Source organism: Moschus berezovskii, chromosome 26 (assembly GCF_049115385.1).
Source record: "Moschus berezovskii isolate FMDL1 chromosome 26, NW_MosBer_1.0, whole genome shotgun sequence".
NCBI classification, from domain to species: Eukaryota; Metazoa; Chordata; class Mammalia; order Artiodactyla; family Moschidae; genus Moschus; species Moschus berezovskii.
In genome coordinates, this window is record NC_142485.1 from 30,583,364 (window position 1) to 30,603,241 (window position 19,878).

The window sequence follows — 19,878 nt, forward strand, 5'->3', positions numbered from 1 at the left end:
CATGGACAGCCACCATTCCCCTTGCCTCCTCTAGGTACTTCATATAGGTGGCATCAGACAATATTTGTCCTTTTGTGTCTGGCTTCTGTCACTCAGCAGAATGTTTTTCAGGTTCATCCAGTGTTGGAGCATGTGTCAGAATGTCCTTCCTTTTAAAGACTGAATAATATTCCCACACTTTGTTGATTCGTTCATCTCTCGATGGGCCTTCGGGGTTGTCATTACTGCTGGCTATTGTGAGTCATGCTGGTGTGAACTCTGCTATAGAAGTATCTGTTTGAGTCCCTGCTTTCAATTCTTACAGTCCAGTGGGTCATACAGTCATTCGCGGTTTAACTTTTTGAGAAGCTGTTTGCCATGTCACCTGCACCACTTTGCATTCCCATCAGTAATGCCCAAGGGTTCCAGTCTCTCCATATCCTAGCCAGAATTTCTTCCCTTGAATTTTTTTGGTAATCGCTGTCCTAACTGGTGTTTGATGGTCTCTGTCGTTTTGATTTGCATTTCCCTAATGGCTGGTGATGTTGAGGATCTTCCTACCTGCCTCTTGGCCATTTGTATATCCTCTTTAGAGAAATGTTTCTTCCAATCCTTTGCCCATTTTTGAACTGGTTGCTTTTTGTTGTTGAGTTGTAGGATTAAGTCATTATTTTATGGGTTCCAAAGTCTGGTCTGAAAACTCAAAAGATATGGTCTGAAATACTAGTATGGTCTGGAAACACAAAAGATTCTCCCTTGTTACAGTATGTATATAACATGTGGTTTATATAAAACCAGTGAAAATTTTTCAGATTTTGAAAAATTTTGAGATGTTGTAGAGCTGATAAAGCACCTATTGAAGAATTAAATTAGTGCTGAATGAAGTATATCAGAGTGGACTCTGAAATGGGGAATCAACTAAGGGTTAACCTTCTCACAGAATACCAGAATTGAAGGTTTTCCTAGGGATTATAGCCTGCTCCTTCACGTTTACAGCTGGAGAAATCAATCAGCCTGCCCAGGGTCACGTGGCTGGATTAAGTCCTTAGTACATTTTGTTGAACTTGGTAGTAAAGAGTTAATTTTTTTCTGTTACATTTTGAATCCTAAATTTCTGGCAAGAGAAAAAACATAATGTTTGAATATGGTAGTGTATTAATTGTATTAGCTACTCATATGGTCATCTCTGATTCATGTAAGTACCTTCAGTACTTGGGGCTCATAAAAAGACCCTCAGGTTCAGTACTTTTGAGGTATGTTGGATAAAACTGCGTAAAAGCAGCCTCAGAACAACATTTGGGGGCATGAGAATTTATACATAATACTCTCAGCAGTGGTTTGATAACTGCCATTTGAGCAGATGAAGCAAAATAGTGCTGTTATAACAGGTCTGCTGGGAAAAATGAATGAGAGCATTTGTGTATTTATTGCCAATAATCAACAGAACGAGAAACCATGTATTTGTCCTTAATAAGAGCTGTAGTAGATGACAAATTCAGTGAAATGTCAACTTTACAGTAGCAAATTTATTGTTGGTTTACTTTTGTGCTCTGCTCGAATTTTCTGCTTCACTCAATCCTTTAGAGAAGTTGGTCTTTATTGAATAATGTAGCCTGACAAGATCATATATGGATTATAACTCAGAGTGAATTGTAAATAATTGGGAAGCAGATAGATGGCTGCAAAAATCTGTATTCCCTTCAGGCTTGGGGCCCAGACTTTTTAAAAAGTCTGTAAAACTAACCTCAAGTAGCTATGAAAACAAATATGATTTTGAAGACTCCTTCCTGCAGACAAATATTTTAAATACAACTCTCAGAAGAGTTAATTCCTTCAACAGACTTTCTGGACTGCTGATGTTGAGATGCAAAATTGACATTCCAGCTTCTCACGGAGCTTATCATTAGTTAGAGAGACAGGCAGGGAAATAACCATCTGTAGGAGCAAAAAGAACAAAAGATGTGCTTAATGGAAGCACAGCAGCAAAGGCTGTGAGAAGGAAATGGCAAGGGCTGTATCTTTGACCAGGGCAATGGAGGTGCGCGTCACTATGCATTTCCACCAGCTGTAGGAACAGGGCAGGTTCAGCCAGTTTCCTGTGGGGGCTCAGGGCATCTTTGGTTCAAAGAGCAGTAAGAACGAAACCATGAAGGGTTGGAAATTCTTCCACTCTTGGTGGATGGAGAGTTCTCTTGTCTGATGGGAGCAGACGGGTCAGGGGGGTGTCAAGGATCATTCCTCGTAGGCACGAATACTTTCCTCAGTGTGTGCGTTCCTGTGTTTACTAGCAAGGAAAGGCCTTACTCTGAGTATAGAGCAAGTTTTTGGGGAGAAGGGTTATTGGGGATTTGGAACATCTCCCCACCCCTTACATTTTAGAAGACAATATAGGTAGTGACTCTTTAGCAGTTGGAAGTCAGAACTGTGAGCCTGCCATGCTTAAGAGAAGCTAGAAGAAGGTTTAAGAATGATGCATGAGTTTCATTCATAGACACATGGGTGCTGCAGGAAGGACCAGACTGTGCTTTTATAATAACCAGGCCTGTCTAGGAGATGTTTTTGTACCTTTGTAAGAGGAAGTGATGCAAAGGTACAAAAATATTTTTTGTATCTTCTTCTGTTTGTTTTGATTTGGCTTTTAGTGAGAGAAAAGTTAGGATGACTACGTTCACAATACTTAGTGAGAGGGTGATAGAGACTGCTGCCAGAGGAGAAACCCAAGTTAGAGTACCAAGATGATGGCCCAGGTGCCCCCAAGCCAGAACTTGGCACAGCAGAAGTGTTTAGGGTGAGGCATCCCAGCAGCTCCAAGAGTGACTGGATCTGGTTTCATCTCAGCAGCGGGACTTGCAGTTGGCATCGTATTCGCGGTGCGCTTGGCCGTGTTCTCCGAGTGATGCGATGGAAGAGCCTGGAAGGGCTGGCTCATGGAACCTTAGGGGCAAGCATCAGTTACTCAGGAAGCCTGGAGGAAGCCGCGGGTAGGATGCACCCTGTGGGACTTCTTCCCATCTGCACGCAACCCCGCTCCCTCCCGCCAGCGTAACTAGGTGACAGCGCAGAGGCCGTGACTAGGTTAACGGCTGCAGTGATAGCCTATATTGGATATGTGCTGGGCTCTTTGCTTACGTTCGAAGATCTTATTCAAAGGCCCAAGATACTTCTGTGTTATATTTTAATAGATCACGCTCCAGGTTTATTATCAACAACTGCCTTGTTGAGCTGATTATAAATTTGGGAGGACCGTCATGGGAGGGCTCAGCAGAACGACCTGCCTATGCCCGGCACTCAAGAAACATTGGATGAATTAACCCGGAATGATTGACCTAGTTCTCCCATTTGTCATTTCCTGTCCAGACAGACTCTTCTGTGGGACCTCAGAGCCAGCGGGGCTCCTGAACTGTGTTTTCTAGTGGGGAGCGAGGCCCCGACAGCAGGTGGGAGACACCTCAGCCACGTGTGCATGTGCCCCGGGGTGTGTGAGGGTGTCTCTCCTCACCAGTCGGCAGGGACCCTGGTTATGGTGCAAGGACAAAGGTCTCTCTGTTAGCCAGCCAGCCTCAGGGAGCCTTCCGGCTGTTTCTCTCCCATATCCGCCCATTTTTCCTGGGGCATAGCTTCTCCGAATTACTAATGGTTCAAACATGCCAGCGCGCTGCTTCCGCCCTTTCCTTTGTTGCTGGGCTCCCTTTGTTTGGAAGTTTTTTCCTTCCTTTCCGCCTGAGGCCTGAGATCCCCTACCTTTCCAAGCCTACTTCAGATGCCCCCACTTCTTTGAAGCCCTCTCTTCTGGGCTTTGACGTAATCTAGTAAAACTCCCACAAAATGCCTTCCAAAAAGCTCAGGGTCCTATGATTGTCAGGTTTATGAAATGACCAGGGTGACTCCAGTGCAAGAAGAAACCAAGAACCAGTTGTGTTGATAAGTTCAAGCCCACCCAGAGGGGTGTGTTATCACTTCAGGCACATCATGGGAACCTTTGGCATCTTTGATTTGTTTCCCTAGGATGCCTACTTTTAGATCTGGTTGTTTTCTGTTCCTGCCTCCCTCGTTACAATGTAACCTTTTTGAGGACAAAGATCATGTCCTGATTGGCTTTGTATTCCCCACAGAGGTTTTCACAAAGTTCTATGTTTTGAATGAAATGTTAAATAAATGTAATTCAGAAGTTTGCTAACATACTTAACTTGGTTCACCTGCGAAAAATGTCATGAAAATAGTACAATTTTTCTTTTTTTGGATTGCATGCTTTAGCAATCTTCCCCCCCAGCCCCTTATTTGTTACTTGTTCATATTGTAGTTCCATCATCACAAAAAGTATTTCATGTCATCTGCTTTCTCCTCCCCAGCCTGAGCCCCAGTGGGTTTTCCAGGAGGGGTTCATCCACTGTCTTATCAATCTGTAATTACTACATGATGATTCATGTGCAAAGGATGGTACCTGATCTTTAGGGAAGATGAGTAAGAGACAATTCCTGCTCGCAAAGACTTCACCCAGAGCTGTGCCTGTTTTCAAGTACATGAAGCTGTGAATTTCAGTTGAGTTTAGATGGTAGGAGGGATGAAGGAAGAAGTCAGAAAGGTGGGACAGGGCTGAGTTCTGGTGAGTACAGATTTTATTCACTGGTCATTGTGGAGCCACTCAGAGTTTCGAGCCAGGTGATCAGACATTTGGGAAGAGAAATCTGGCCAGTACTGTGCAAGGTGCAGAGGGTGCTCACATTCCAAAACACAGACCCTAGGGACCCTCCTGCTCCTTGGGAGTAATTGTGGGGTGTCCACTCTGCTATCAGGTGGGGTGCTGGCTCTGCTCTTCAGAATTTCTTGAGGGATATTTTAGGGGAGACCAAGGCACTCATCTCATACTTTTCCTCCTAATATAATAGAAGCTGCTCTTTATATGTTTCTTCCTCATAGCAGCTCTGAGTTGCTATTAAGATCTGTGTTTATAGATGAAGAAACTAAGATTTGGAGGGGTGACAGGGTGTAAGTGGTGAGATTCCCGTCAGGCGTGCTTGACACCAGACCTGTGCTTTCTCCAGCACCTTCTGCTGAAGCCAGGAAGGGGAGGGAAACCGGTGTGGTCCTGAGAAGGGCTGGTGGAGAAGGGGACATGGTGACAATACAGTGGATGCCAAATCCAATTTCCAGGTACTGTTTGGGACTTGGTTAATGGCAGTAAGTAGCTTTGAAAAATACCTGAAGACATTTCTGCAGCTTGTAAAGGAAAGATGTGTTCTTGAGTCAGGTCTTAATGTATTTGGGGGCGGTTAGCAGTGCTGGCGCTCATTTCCAGTTGGAATTCATCAGTGATTTTTTTTAAATGCGCTTAGATTTTCATAATTTAGATATATCTGGAAAGTAACTTATCTGTGCAACCTCACAGTTTCGCATCTTTTTTTTTTTTTACAAGAAAGAATATTATATTAGTATATGTATCAGATTTAGATCATTGTAGTGTGGTGGTTTCTTTTTAATGTTTTAGAAACATTGAAACATCCATGAATAGAATCATTACTGTGGAAGGTTATAGTGTGTGTGTTGGATCTCAACCGGATTTGAGCAAAAAGAGCTGAACTGAATGGCTCTGTAATATTATACAATAAAAGTGTGGTGGTTTAGTCGCTAAATCGTGTCGGACTCTTTGTGACCTCATGGATTGTTGCCCAACAGGCTCCTCTGTCCATGGGATTCTCTAGGCAAGAATACTGTAGTGGGTTGCACTGCCCTCCTCCAGGGGATCTTTCCAACCCAGGGATAGAACTTGGGTCTCCTGCACTGCAGACAGATTCTTTACCGACTGAGCCACCAGGGAAGCCCCAATAATGATAAGTATAATAATTATAATAGAAAGAGGAAGAAGGGGGAGGAGAAGGAAGAAGGGGAAGGGGAGGAGAAGGAAGAAGGGGAAGGAGGGGGAGTAGGAGTAAAAGAAGAAGCATCAGTAGTAACCTTTATTGAGAGTTCACTGGCTAAGGGGGCAAGCTCAAAGGAAATCCCCCAAGTAAAAGCCGCAGCTAGAAGGAAGCTGTCAGAGACCCTGTGGATGTGGAATGAAGGGAAAAGACAGTGCCCTTCCATGCCAACCTTTTTCAGAGCAAATTATTTTCAGGCCAAGTATCTTTGGGGGAGCATCGGTTTTCACCATCAGTTCAGTGCAGTCGCTCAGTCATGCCTGACTCTTTGCGACCCCGTGGACTGCAGCACATCAGGCTTCTCTGTCCATCGCCAACTCCTGGAGCTTACTTAAACTTGGGTCAACATCATCGGCCAGTGAATGGATTTGAAATCAGATGGCAGCAAACAGTTTTGTCATTTTATGCAAATAGGTTTTCTTGGAAGGGTCCAGTATTCTGAATCCCTCTTACTCGACTTTTCTAACTGAAGTAGTGACAGCATCGCCATCCCCTTTATCCATGTCCCCATGTCTGTGTTCCCAGTGGGACAAAACAGCCACCATCCGTAGGTCACAGAGAATCCTATGGCGGTGGCAGGAAGGCAGTGCCTTGGGTGAAGTACAGAGCTCGGAGAACTTAGGTCCTGCCCATTTCCTGCCGTGTTCTTCCTTCCCAAGCTACTGTGTGTGTCTCAGCGATCTCAACTCTGTGGTCCAGAGTTTTCTCACATGCACCATCTTGTTTGACTCCTCCTGTGCTTTCCCGGGGTACTTGAGGACCGAGACGTCTTTTCTGGGCTTTTGAACTGCTGGCTTAACTGGATGGCTCCAGAGATACCCACCTATTCACGCGAAGAGGGACAGTCTGAAATGGACGCCCCGCTTAACTCCCAAAAGGAGAAGTCACTCCTTTTAGGCTTTGCCTTACTGCAGAAGCAGTGCTCAGAGGACATGCTGATTAAGGGAAAAATAGGGTCGCTTCTTTTCCCATTTTCCATATGGAAAGAAGGTTTGAATGTGCAGTACAAGCCTGAGTCCATATGCTTTGAAATCTGTCTGTGGCTCTTGCTTTGCTGAATTGCAGAATCTGATGCCACCTAGGTACATGGGTCTGGGGCCAAACACACACAGTGGTCGCAGCATGACTTCAGATTTATGAAGTCTTGTTTAAAAGTCAGTCTACCCTTCTAGGTCCTTGCTGCCTTCTGTGAATTCTTCTAGAAGATACTCTTTTAAAAGGTGATGGATTTTTTTTTTTTTAATGCCCTTAGGTTTCTATAATTTAGATTTACCTGGAAAGTAATTTATCTGTGCAACTTCATACAGCTTTTTCTCAATTTTTTTAGAAGAAAGAATATTGCATTTGTATATGTAACAGATTTAGATCATTCCTTGTGTGTTTTGTTTTTGTTTGTTTTGTTTTTGACGTTTTAGAAAACGTTTCACACATGGTTAAATTGCCTTGAAAACACTTGACTGGGTCATGGCTGGGTCAAAGGATAGCCTTTAAAATGTCTGATACCTATGGTCAAGCTGACTGTCTGGAAAATTTGTATCTGTTTGTACTCCAGCCTATAGCACATGCGGATGTAAAGCACAATTCTAGGTGTTTTACGGGGTTCCTTATCTAATCCTTGCAAAGCCCTGTGGGAACAGATAGGGTTGATAACCTGCCCAAGGTCGCACAGCTAATAAGCAGTAGAGATGGGCTTTCAGACCAGGCTTGAGTTCACCTCGTGGCCTTTTCTGCTCTGTTACTCGTGTGGCAGCTCTTGTGAGGAAATTAGCCAAGGGACGCTCTGATGATACACTCCTTCCTTCTGCGAGTCCCTGGGTGTGATGGGAGCTCTTCTTTTTTGCCCAAAGTTTTTAAAAAATTTACTTATTTTTAATTGGAGGATAATTGCTTTATAATATTGTATTGGTTTCTGATATATAGCAACATGGATTAGCCACAGGTACATGGATGTCCCCTTCCTCTTGAACCTCCAGGGAGCTCTTTTTTAAATATCATTCTTGCTGCATCAGATAAGAGAGTTGCAAAACGGTTTTCCTGAGGCGAAACCTTTGGTCTTTACATTCTTTGCAAAACGGTACCCTTCAGAAAGTGTTCCCCGAGAAAGGTCTTTGGAGATACATCCCCTTTCCTCAGCTGTTCCTTGCTCCGTGTTCGGCTGGCTGTAGGCAAGGACAGGCAGGAGACAGTGTAAAAATCTTACCACTATATGACCCTTCTTCCTGCTGTCTTGTTCCTCATGGAGGTGTTGGGAGGACCTACCCCCTGCCCATCAAGGTTGCCTGTTTGGGGTGGCCTCTGCTGGTTGCTAGTGTCTCCTGGGGGACATTGTCAAACAGAGGTGTGAAGGTTTTGCAAAGTTTTGTTTGTGGACTTCAGCTTTTAAACCTTTGGCTACCAGACCTGGTGAGACCAGTCATATACACACACATAGACTCAAATTATTTTCACCAGTGCAGCCCTGGGATCATACAAGGTCAAAAGATTTGTTCCTCTTTTAGGAAAAGCCCCAGACAGCTCACTGTCTTCCTGTTCCATCCTTGTTTATGGGTGATTTATATTCTTAGTTGCTCCTCCCTCAGAACAGGAGACCCAACAAAACAAAGTAGGGAAATGCTACCATGACTCGGCTCTGTTTTCTTTCTGGGTCTGTAGGCTTGTGGGACTTAAATGCTCATGTCCCTAAAATGTTCCTGACACGAGGAGGCAACTGTCAGAACTAGCATGGTGTCCGTGAAAAGCTCGGGAAACATACCCGTTTTCTAGTGTATATGTTTGAGGGCACGTGTAGACGAATCCTTTTCATTCAAGTCTGAAGCCTGTCTTGGATGCTGGGATCTCAGGGTAGTGGAGCTCAGGGATGGAGGATCGGCTTTGCCAGATTGCTGGGAGAAATATGAATAACCTCAGATATGCAGATGACACTACCCTTATGGCAGAAAGTGAAGAGGAACTCAAAAGCCTCTTGATGAAAATGAAAGAGGAGAGTGAAAAGGTTGGCTTGAAGCTCAACATTCAGAAAACAAAGATCATGGCATCTGGTCCCATCACTTCATGGGAAATAGATGGAAAAACAGTGGAAACAGTGTCAGACTTTATTTTTTTGGGCTCCAAAATCACTGCAGATGCTGACTGCAGCCATGAAATTAAAAGACGCTTACTCCTTGGAAGGAAAGTTATGACCAACCTTGATAGTATATTAAAAAGCAGAGACATTACTTTGCCAACAAAGGTCCGTCTAGTCAAGGCTATGGTTTTTCCCGTGGTCATGTATGGATGTGAGAGTTGGACTGTGAAGAAAGCTGATCGCCGAAGAATCGATGCTTTTGAACTGTGGTGTTGGAGAAGACTCTTGAGAGTCCCTTGGACTGCAAGGAGATCCAACCAGTCCATTCTAAAGGAGATCAATCCTGGATGTTCATTGGAGGGACTGATGCTAAAGCTGAAACTGCAATACTTTGGCCACCTCATGCAGCGAGTTGACTCACTGGAAAGGACTCTGATGCTGGGAAAGGTTGGGGGCGGGAGGAGAAGGGGACGACGGAGAATGAGATGGCTGGATGGAATCACCGACTCTGTGGACATGAGTTTGAGTGAACTCCGGGAGTTGGTGAGGGACAGGGAGGCCTGGCGTGCTGTGATTCATGGGGTCGCGGAGAGTCGGACACAACTGAGCGACTGAACTGAACTGAAGCCACAGCTTCCTTCTCTGAAAATGGGAACGGTGATAACAGTGTTACCTACCTCACAGGATTATTGTGAGGGTTGCAGGAGGTAATGTATGAAGAGCATAGAGTTTAATACCAGGTGCACATCATAGGCATTGCCACCATCATTCTACCGCTATCTTTACCTGCTGAGGAATCAGGAGAGCATTTTTTTGGGAGGCAAGTTTGCATTTCTTTTTTTTTTTTTTAAAGATACATATATTTTGGAATGTGGAGGATTTTTTAAAGTCTTTATTGAATTTGTTACAATGTTGCTTCTGTTTTTGTTTTGGTTTTTTGGCCATGAGGCATGTGGGATCTTAGCCCCACCCTCCCCATCAGGGATTGAACTCATGCCCCTGCATTGGAAGGGGAAGTCCCAAGCATTGGACCACCAGAGGAGTCCCAAGTTAGATTTTTCAATGCGTGTATTTGCAGTCCATGGGGTCGCAAAGAGTCAGACACGACTGAGCAACTGAACTGACTGATTTATAAACAGTTCAGTTCAGTGCATGTAAACGTAATTGGTGGCATGCGTGCATTGGCCTTTTAGGTAGGCAGGTCTCTGGGGCTCCTTGACCTTGGCCATCATCAGCCTTGCTGTGTTTTCTTTCTTCACACTGCCTGGAGGAAGTGTGTGTGCAAGGATCTCCGAACTGAATCTCTACCCAAGTCCCATAGAACCAAAACAGTTCAAACGTACATTAGATGTCTCACGTGGCAAGGATACACCTGCCCTTTCATTCAAAATTATTTTAAGTGTAAGGGGGTAAAGTTTCTGGACAGTTCCTTGAGTGAATTTGCGTTTGTGTCACTTTTCAGTCTTTTTCTCTCATGCAATGGGTTCTGCAGAGCAGTAGGGCTTATATTAAGTAGAGAATGACTCACGTGCTTCCTCAATGGATAATGCCATTCTTATGCTGCATAAACTGTGATAAACAGCAGCAAATAAACATGATTTAACTTGATACTCCGGGACGTATTCTGTCATAACTTTAATTTTTGAAATCGGATATTTAAAATGTAGGAGAAGGAATGATGGCATTACAAATGTCACTGTAAGGCAACCTTAGGGAAGAAATTTTAAAGAAATTTTGAATCTTATTTAAAGCTTTTCTTGGGCTTCCCTGGTGGCTCAGATGGTAAAGGATCTGCCTGCAATTCAGGAGGGTTTGATCCCTGGATTAGGAAGATCCCCTGGAGAAGGGAATGGTTAACCACTCCAGTACTCTTGCCTGGGATATCCCGTGAACAGCGGAGCCTGGTGGGCTACAGTCCACGGAGTCGCAAAGAGTCCACAGGACTGAACAACTGACACTTTCACTTTCTATTGTAAATAGATTTATGTATGAGATGGTAAAGTAAAAGGTATACCAGTTGCTTGGTGGAACTAATGGAAAGGCAATAATTTTTAAATGGCCACCTCAGGTGTCAAATCTTAAAAACAATATTCAGCAAAAGCATTCCCTCACTCTTTAATATGCAAAAACAGTCTGCATTAAAGTTTTCCATTTCAGGACTGAAAATGTGCTGTTACTAACTCAAGCATGGTATGTGCCTGATTCGTTTATAATGTAAGCACAGCTTAAGGAAGAAGATGCTGATTGTCTTGTAGAACATGGGAACAATAATATATTGCAAGGATTGAAATAAACTTGAAATTAATTACAGACCCCAAATCCCTTCTTTGCAATCCAAGAAGCTCTGAAAACTGAAAGTTTTTTTATCATGACTCATTTGTCTGTATAGTCTGCCCCGAACTGGCATGAAACTATTTATAGCTTTTACTAATCCCAATCAGTGTGAATGTTCCTGTTTTACTGCAGAAATATTGCTGTATTAGATTAAGTGGTTCCGCTCTAGAGATTGCTGGGGGTGTTATGTTCTATATGTTATATGCACCATATCATCTCTCTACAATCCCAAAGCTGCTGAATTCTAAAACATATACGGTCCAAGGATTTTGAATAAAAGAGCAGTTATCTCCTATGACCTGAAGACACCCTCATCCTGCTTTTTTTTTCTTCCCCAGGGATAGTCTGTCTTTACAGCTGTAGAGGTAAGGTATAATTATTAGTAAGGCCCCATTCATACTCAGAAGTGTTCCATTTTGGACCACAAATGATATGGTCACTATACTGACCATCTGTGCATTCTGGGTAATGGAAAACGCAGTGGTGATGGGCCTCAGTAAGTTTCTTGTGAATTTCCATATATACCACTTTGAAATAAATGATTCCAGGTTATATCTTGAAACCCTAAAATAATGGAAAGCAGTGCTTATAAGAAATAATTTTTAAAATGTAAAAATAGATACTCCAGTGCTTTCTCAGACAAAATTAGTCATTGCATTTGTATATACCTTCCTTTTTTTTTTTTTTTAAAGGCAGATCATTGTTTTCTTCACTGTAATTGCTTGTGTACCAGGCTTCTTTTACTAGGCTGTCTCCCGTCTGTGTTCCCCCTTTCACTGTCTTTCCTGTCTGACATCCAGAGTCAGGTCCTTGTTTATTAACTCAGCATCAATCTTTGCCGTACGTTGGGCCCTGGAAGGAGAGACGTGAGAAGACAGAATTGCTTGAGCCTCACGGAGATTCTTGACTAGGGAGGCGGATAGGTTTGGAGTCTGGCCTGGCCTGGGGAGACTAGGAAGTCTTGCCCAGGATGGGCTTCTGAAGCTAAGATGTGAGCCATGTGAGTCAGAGGGTTGCCTTTGAGGATGGCAAGTACAGAGGTCGTGGGTTGCCCTGCTGACCTGAGGGTCAGGGAGTAGGCCAGCATCAGGAGGGGAAGCTGGAGCCAGAGCAGGTGACAACAATGAGCTTTAAAGGAGATCATGTTTATGCTTTTACAAGAGTCTTCTGGTTGCCGGGCAGATAACAGACTGGGGTTGAGAGGTGTGGGGGAGCCATCAGAATGGACGTGATTGGTGTGGGCTCTGCTGAAGGCAGGAATTGTTCTTGAGTCCCTGGTTTCACTTTCTGTTCTTACAGTGTTGTAGTTACTCTTCTGGGGAAACAGTGAATATGTGCTGTGCTTGCTACTTGCAGGCCAGAGCAGTTACTGAAATGATCAGCTAAGTGAGAGCAAGTAGAGTTGTAGGCTTTTCAGGCTTCTGTTTTCTCCACGTGGAGGAAAAGTTGTAAATAAGACACATAAAGCAAAAAAAAAAAAAAACGACCAAAAAAAAAACCCTTACTCATGGTGGGCTTTCTTGAGCCAAGTGCAGGAAATTGGCTGTTGGGATCAGGAAATCTTGTCATGAAAGAAGAAACTATGCCTGCTGGGAATGCCCACTTTGGGGGCTCTGCTGACAGCTGAGACTGGCCCAAAATGCCCCCCAGAGAATCCTGCGGTGTGCGGTCCCCTGAAGACATCAAAACCCGCCTTCTCTGGGGGGCTCAGGGACCTGGCCTTCTGACTTCTTTCTTCTGCTGCTGACTTCACCTACAACGTGAAGCAGTGTCACCTGGAAACCAACCTCATGTTTTAAAATCTAAATCTAGCATCTAGTTAGCCTCTTGGTCGTGTCCGACTCTTTGCGACCCCATGGACTGTAGTCCGCCAGACTCCTCTGTCCGTGGGATTCTCCAGGCAAGAATACTGGAGTGGGTTGCCATTTCCTTCTGCAGGGAATCTTCCAGATCCAGAGATCAAACCCTGGTCTCCTGCACTGCAAGCAGATTCTTTTAACTATCTGAGTCACCAGGGAAGCCCCAAATCTAAATAACTTCAATCAAGTATGAAGTTATTCAATTAAATATTAATTATTTATATTAATTATTCATATTCAATTAAATATGAATTCAGATGTTTGACTGGAGATAACTCTTAGATGCTGAAGTCTGAGAGCCTTCTCAAATATGCAGGTTGGCTTTCGGGGTCATCTGTTCATTTCTTACATACCCTATACTTTAAATGACTCGTGTACCATCTTCCCCAGAAAATGAAGCTTCAGGGTTCTGTGTTCAGATCGTTGTTGCTTGATTGTGCAGCCCTCTATGGGTGGACAGATAAAGTGATTGATGCTCATACTTCATACAATCATGGTACCCGTAGATTAAGAAAAAACCACCAGCCGTTTAGTTTAAGCACCTCAGGGGGAATTGGCTAGAGTTTGTTATATTTGCAGAAATGCTGTTGCTTCCCACTCTGGACAGTAAATCACTGGCATGTTTGGCTGTCTTCTTTTTTGCCAAGTCTTTTTCTTTGCAGTTAATTTCAGGCTTAAAAGTTGCAAAAATACTTGCAAATAATTTTTCTATTTTCCCAACCTCTGGAGAGAAACTTGCCAACCTGAAGTCCCATCACTCCTGAATCCTTGAATGTATCTATCCTGCAAAGAAGGATGACCTCTCCACGTGACCATCAGATTCAGGAAATGGGCAGGAGAACTTTCTAACCCACAGACCCTGTTCAGATTTGCTAGTTGTCTCAATAATGTCCCTCGTAGCAAAAAAAGAAAAATCTCATTCTGATTCAGGTGTCGTGCTTTTGTCATCTTTCCTAAGCGTCCGTGAACTTGAGATTTTTGATGATTACAATCCAGTTATCTTACACAGCATCTGTCAATGTGAGTTTGTTGGCAGTTTCCTCACGATTAAATTCAGAAGATGCATTTTCTGCAAGAATATCTCGTACGTGATGCTCTGTTCTTTTTGCCTCTTCTCCGGTGGCGTCTGTCTTTGACTTGTTCCTTTATTAGTGATATGCATTTGATCATTTGAGTAAGGAGATGATCTGTCAGCCTTCTCCACTGTAAAGTTACTTTTTCCCCTTTGTAATACAGAATATTTTGTGTGAGGTACTTTGAGACTGTATAAGTGTCCCATTCTCATCAACCTTTCACCCACTGGTTTTAACTTGTGTCTTGACTGAGTAATTACTACTTGGATTGCTGCCAAACGGCAATCTAGTTCCATCATCTTTCCACGGTTGTTAGTTGGCACTGTATTTTGCAGAAAAGCTTTCTCTTCTCCCTATTTTTTGTAGATCCCTATTTCATTCAGTGGGTATAACACAATGTTTCCATTATTTCAGTGCTCCAGTTGTCTCAGATTTGGCCAGTGGGAGCCCCTTCAAGTTGGCTACTATATTTTTTCGATGTGTTCCCAGTGTTCTTTGATCATTTCCTTACTTTCTGGCTTCTAAGATGGTTAAAGCTCATCTCTAGCTTTCCCTGATTTAGCCCTGGAATCAGCCATTTTCCCAAGAAGCCTCAGTGCCCTGCCCACTTGTGGTGGACCCAGAAGCCATCGAGGCCACCCCTGGTCTCCACCTTGCCCAGGGATTGCCACGCTGTCCCAGGGTCCCAGTGGCCATCAGACCTCCTCCAGTAATGTCCTGCATCTTGGCCGCCATCCTTCTTGATAAGTAAGGACAGCGCTAGTCCCGGCGGAGATCAGAGTCACTTATTCAGACGTTCCCAGTCAAATGTATTAGCTGAGTCAGACAAGATTGCTTATCTTTAGTGTCCAGATGTTTATCAGGAGCTTTCATATCAACGTGAAGAAAATGAGCCTTGTGGTAATAGTCGAATCTGCATTGATCTAGGGCAGCTTTTTTGGAAGGGTAGATTTAAAACCGGCCCCTGAATTCGCAGAGAGAAGTGAGCTGGTATGTAGAGTGTGGAGGACACACAGGGCGCTGACAGACTGAAGCTGTTTGGAGTGGAGTTTGTGGGCTGGAGTGTTGGCACGCTTTAGAGGTCCTGAAACTAGAAGTGAAGGGGCAGCAGAAGGCCTCGTGGGCAAGAGATTGCTCTTCACGCACGCTGACGGCTGTGGAAATTGACAAATACCCACAATGCCTAGCACTTCCGTGGTTTTCAGTAACTTACAAAAGTGTTCCTGTGAAATCAACTCTGAGATGGTGGAGCAGTGGCTTCTATGGGGCTTGTCTGTGTTACGGAAATAGTTCCCTGGGTTAATCAGTAACTGGCAGGGCAGGGCAGGGCAGGGCAGAGCCCGCTTCCCTCCCTTCATGCTTTCATCGGAACCCTCTAGGTCCCAGGTGGCCCATGCTCAGGCCAGGTGATCCTGCTTTACAGCAGAGGCAGAAACTAAAATGAAACCACTGGAAAATACACTCAGTGATTCAAGTTTAAAAAAAAAACAAACAAAAAAAAGATTCTTTCCTGTTGCTTCTTAAAGAAGGGATGGAGGTGTAAAGGGGTGGAGAGTGGAAAAATATTTTTATTTTGGAGTATGGGAGTGGGGAAATGCTGTTTTCCTTACAAATTACAAAAATAAAGCTGGGCTGGACAGGATATGCAGTCCCTGTTGCTGATTTCCACCAGCCAGGAAGGTACTAAAAGGGGCAGGAAGTGTGAATTGAAGCGGGTGGAGCTGGGTAATGAGGCTGTGAAGCTTTCTACTCATCAGGTCAGGCGGGCCAGCAAGGGCTCCCTTGATGGGCACTGGGTCAAACTGGGAGGCACTGGGATCTCAATGCCTCTTTATGTGGTTCCCAGTTTGGCCTCATAGTCCACAGGCTAAGTGAGGGCCTAAGACTCCTTCTGTTTGTTTATTTATTTTTAATTTTTCAATTTACTTTTTCATTGGAGTGTAATTGCTTTACAATGTTGTGTTAGTTTCTGCTGTAAAAACAGCATGAATCAGTTATATATGTACATATATCCTTTCTTCTTGAACCAGTCTCCTGCCCACCCCCCACCCCACCCCGTCTCAGGCCTCGGTCATCACAGAGCACCGAGCTGAGCTCCCAGTGCTATATAAGCAGCTTCCTACTAGCTAGCTGGTTTTACACATGGTAGTTTATGTATGTCAGCACTACTCTCTCAATTCATCCCACCCTCTCCTTCCCTCACTGTGTCCTTCTGTTTAAATTGGAGCTCTAACACCTTCTGTGAGAATGGACAAGTTGCTTGACCTTACGTGCCTCAGTTGCTTCATCTATCAAATGGGCATTTTAGTAGCAACTGCCTTCTAAGGTTGCTGTGAATTAAGTGAAATAATGCCCCTGACCAGCTTCAGTTCAGTTCAGTTCAGTCGCTCAGTCGTATCCGACTCTTGCGACCCCATGAATCACAGCACGCCAGGCCTCCCTGTCCATCACCAACTCCCGGAGTTCACTCAAACTCATGTCCATCGAGTCGATGATGCCATCCAGCCATCTCATTCTCTGTTGTCCCCGTCTCCTCCCACCCCCTATCCCTCCCAGCATCAGACTCTTTTCCATTGAGTCAACTATTCATATGAGGTGGCCAGAGTATTGGAGTTTCAGCTTTAGCATCAGTCCTTCCAATGAACACCCAGGATTGATCTCCTCCAGAATGGACTGGTTGGATCTCCTTGCAGTCCAAGGGACTCTCAAGAGTCTTCTTCAGCACCACAGTTCAAAAGCATCAATTCTTCGGCGATCAGCTTTCTTCACAGTCCAACTCTCAAATCCATACATGACCATGGGAAAAACCATAGCCTTGACTAGACGGACCTTGGTTGGCAAAGTAATGTCTCTGCTTTTTAATATGCTATCTAGGTTGGTCATAACTTTCCTTCCAAGGAGTAAGCGTCTTTTAATTTCATGGCTGCAATCAGCATCTGCAGTGATTTTGGAGCCCCAAAAAATAGAACTTGCCAAACACTTAATCCTCGTTAGCTAGTGTCAGGATTGCTGCCGTGTGGCGTGGGATACTCCGGGCATGCCTTGTGTTCAAGGGCCTAGGCGGAGGTAAGGATGACTCACCCAGAAGCTCACCACTTACCAGCAGGGTTGCCTCCCCAAAGATGATTCAGCTTGCCGAGGGTGAGTCAGGCCTTTTCAAGCCGACCCAACTGAAAATTGAGAGTAATAGTGTTTCAGTGTCAGGTGGATAACCTGCCTTAGCAGGAAACCCACAGGGGTGTCTCTTGCAGACACTGTTTTTTTCCTGGCACCTGACCACTCACAGTGACTTGGAAAGACTAGAGCTGGCCTTGAAACCATGTATCTGTCTTTGGGAACAAATGGTTCTCCCTTCACACCAGGCACATCCCAGGTGTTCAGTAACCACTTATGGCTAGTGGTTACCTTGTTAGACCGTTTGGATACTGTTTGCTCTTGTCCCTTAGTGACTCTTTGTGATCCCATGGAGTGTAGCCGGTCAGGCTCTCCTGTCCTCCCAAGCAAGAATACTAGAGTGGGTTGCCGTTTCTTCTCCAGGGGATCTTTCTGACCCAGGGATGAAACCCATGGCTCCTGCATTGCAGGAGAATTCTTTACTCCTGAGCCACCAGGGAAGCCCCAGGACATTGGTACCACTTGTTTTACAGATGAAAAATGTGTGTCACCATCACATGGAAGTCACCGGACTGAGATCTAACCCTGACCTGTCCACTTAGAGCATGTCCAGTACCGCTGGACGGGGCTGGTGTCGATTTATTGGCTAACTTCTGGGTACAAAGTGCAGGGCTAGATGTTTTAAGTAGTTCTACATGTTAACATGTGCAGCAGTGTTAACAGAAGTGCGTCTCAGTGGAGTAAGGCAAAATGCAGTGCAGACAGCATAGGATACATGATAGAGGCAGTGTGTATTATGGATTTAAGGGCAGTTTTGAATTCACCAGTGTGGGCTTTGTGGAAATGGCATCTGAACTATTACCAGGCAAGACTTTTCTCCTGGGCTCTGGCGTCACGTATCTAATTGTCCATCTGGCATCTCTTTGGATATCCCAAAGATATCTTAAATTCAATAGACCTGAAACCAACCTCAGTATTTTTCCTCTCTCTCAAGTAGAAGTATAGCTGTTTGACAGTACTGTGTTACTTCCAGGTGTACCGCACAGTGATTTAGTTACACATATATACGTAGTAATATATACACAGATGTGTACATATTAAGTCTTTTCCATTATAGCTCATTACAAGATAGTGAGTATCGTTCCCTGTGCTCTATAGGAAATCCTCGTTGTTTATCTATTTTATATACAGTAATGTGTATCTGTTAATCCCAAACTCCTAACCTGTTTCTCCCCACCCCGCCAACCAACCTTTTCCCCTTTGGTAACTGTAAGCTTGTTTTCTCCATCTGTATGCCTATTTCTGTTTTGTAAATAAGTTCGTTTGTATCATTTTGTTTTAGATCCCACACATTAGTGCTATCACATGATATTTGCCTTCCTCTGAATGACTTCTCCTAGAATGGTCATCTCTAGGCCACTGGCAGCATCACGGGTGGACCCAGAGATGATCATACTAAGTATTTCTCCCCTTAAGCCTTCCACATTCCCTATTGCAGAGCGACATTACCACCCACTTTGTCTGAAGATGGACGAAAGGAGGTCACAGAGCAGTCTCAAGAGGGAATGGAGTCAGACATTCAGAAAGAAGAGTGGTGACCTCTGTTTTTCTCTCTGGGGTGAGGGGCAAAATCATTTGCTGGGATCAATGAGTGTGGAAGTGAGGGTAGAAAAATCTAAAAGTGCTCCCATGGAGAATGAGAAGCACTGATGGAGAAGGAATACAACAACAAAAAAGACAGACTGTTTGAAAGCTCTGGTGAAGTGATAAACCATAAATCTATAATGGTATTATTATTATTATGACTGGGTACCATTCGGCCAGGGGCTTCCCCGGAGGCTCAGTGGTAAAGAATCTGCCTGCCAAGCAGGAGACATGAGTTCGATCCCTGTGTCAGGAAGTTCCCCTGGAGGAAGAAACGGCAACCCACTCCAGTTTTCTCGCCCGGAGAATCTCAGGGACAGAGGAGCCTGGCAGGCTGTACTCCATGGACTCTCAAAAGAGTCTGACACAACTCAGTGATTAAACAACAACTATTCAGCGCAGTCCTGAATTTTTGCCACATGAGCAAACAGGAAGAGGGAGGCAGTGAGACCTGTCTGCAGTGAAGTGGTTGGGAGCTGTGTCTGGGAAGGAGTGGGCCCCGAGAGTGGACATTCTTGGGAGACGGATCAGGGATGCGGAGCATGGTGGGAGGAGGTGGACCCTCTTGTGGGGGAGCGCACATCTGCACAGACATGGCATGTGGCGTGGATGTTCAAGGCTTCCTCCCTGGGTGGAGACCTTCTGTTCTCTTTTGGCTACATTGAGAACTGTTTTCTAGAATGACCGTTGGCTCACCTGCAGTACTGAAAACCAGAGATATTTTGGTGTCTTTCGAGCACATGTGTGGAGGCCGTAAGTGGCTTACGGTTGTGATTCAGAGGCTAAATCACCCTGTTTCAGGTGCCAGGGTAGTTTGTGGTCAGAAACAGGGAGATTTTTGTAAAGGAGCTCTGGTAATGTCATTCTAAAAGGGTATAGAAAACATGCCTAATAAG

At 44.4% G+C, this 19,878-nt stretch overlaps 1 protein-coding gene across 3 annotated transcripts in view; it reads left to right on the forward strand.

The window, feature by feature from the left end:
• Positions 1–19,878, forward strand: part of IRF2 (interferon regulatory factor 2) — an 86,691-nt gene that overhangs the window by 12,473 nt on the left and 54,340 nt on the right. The gene's annotated exons all lie outside the window — the stretch shown is intronic.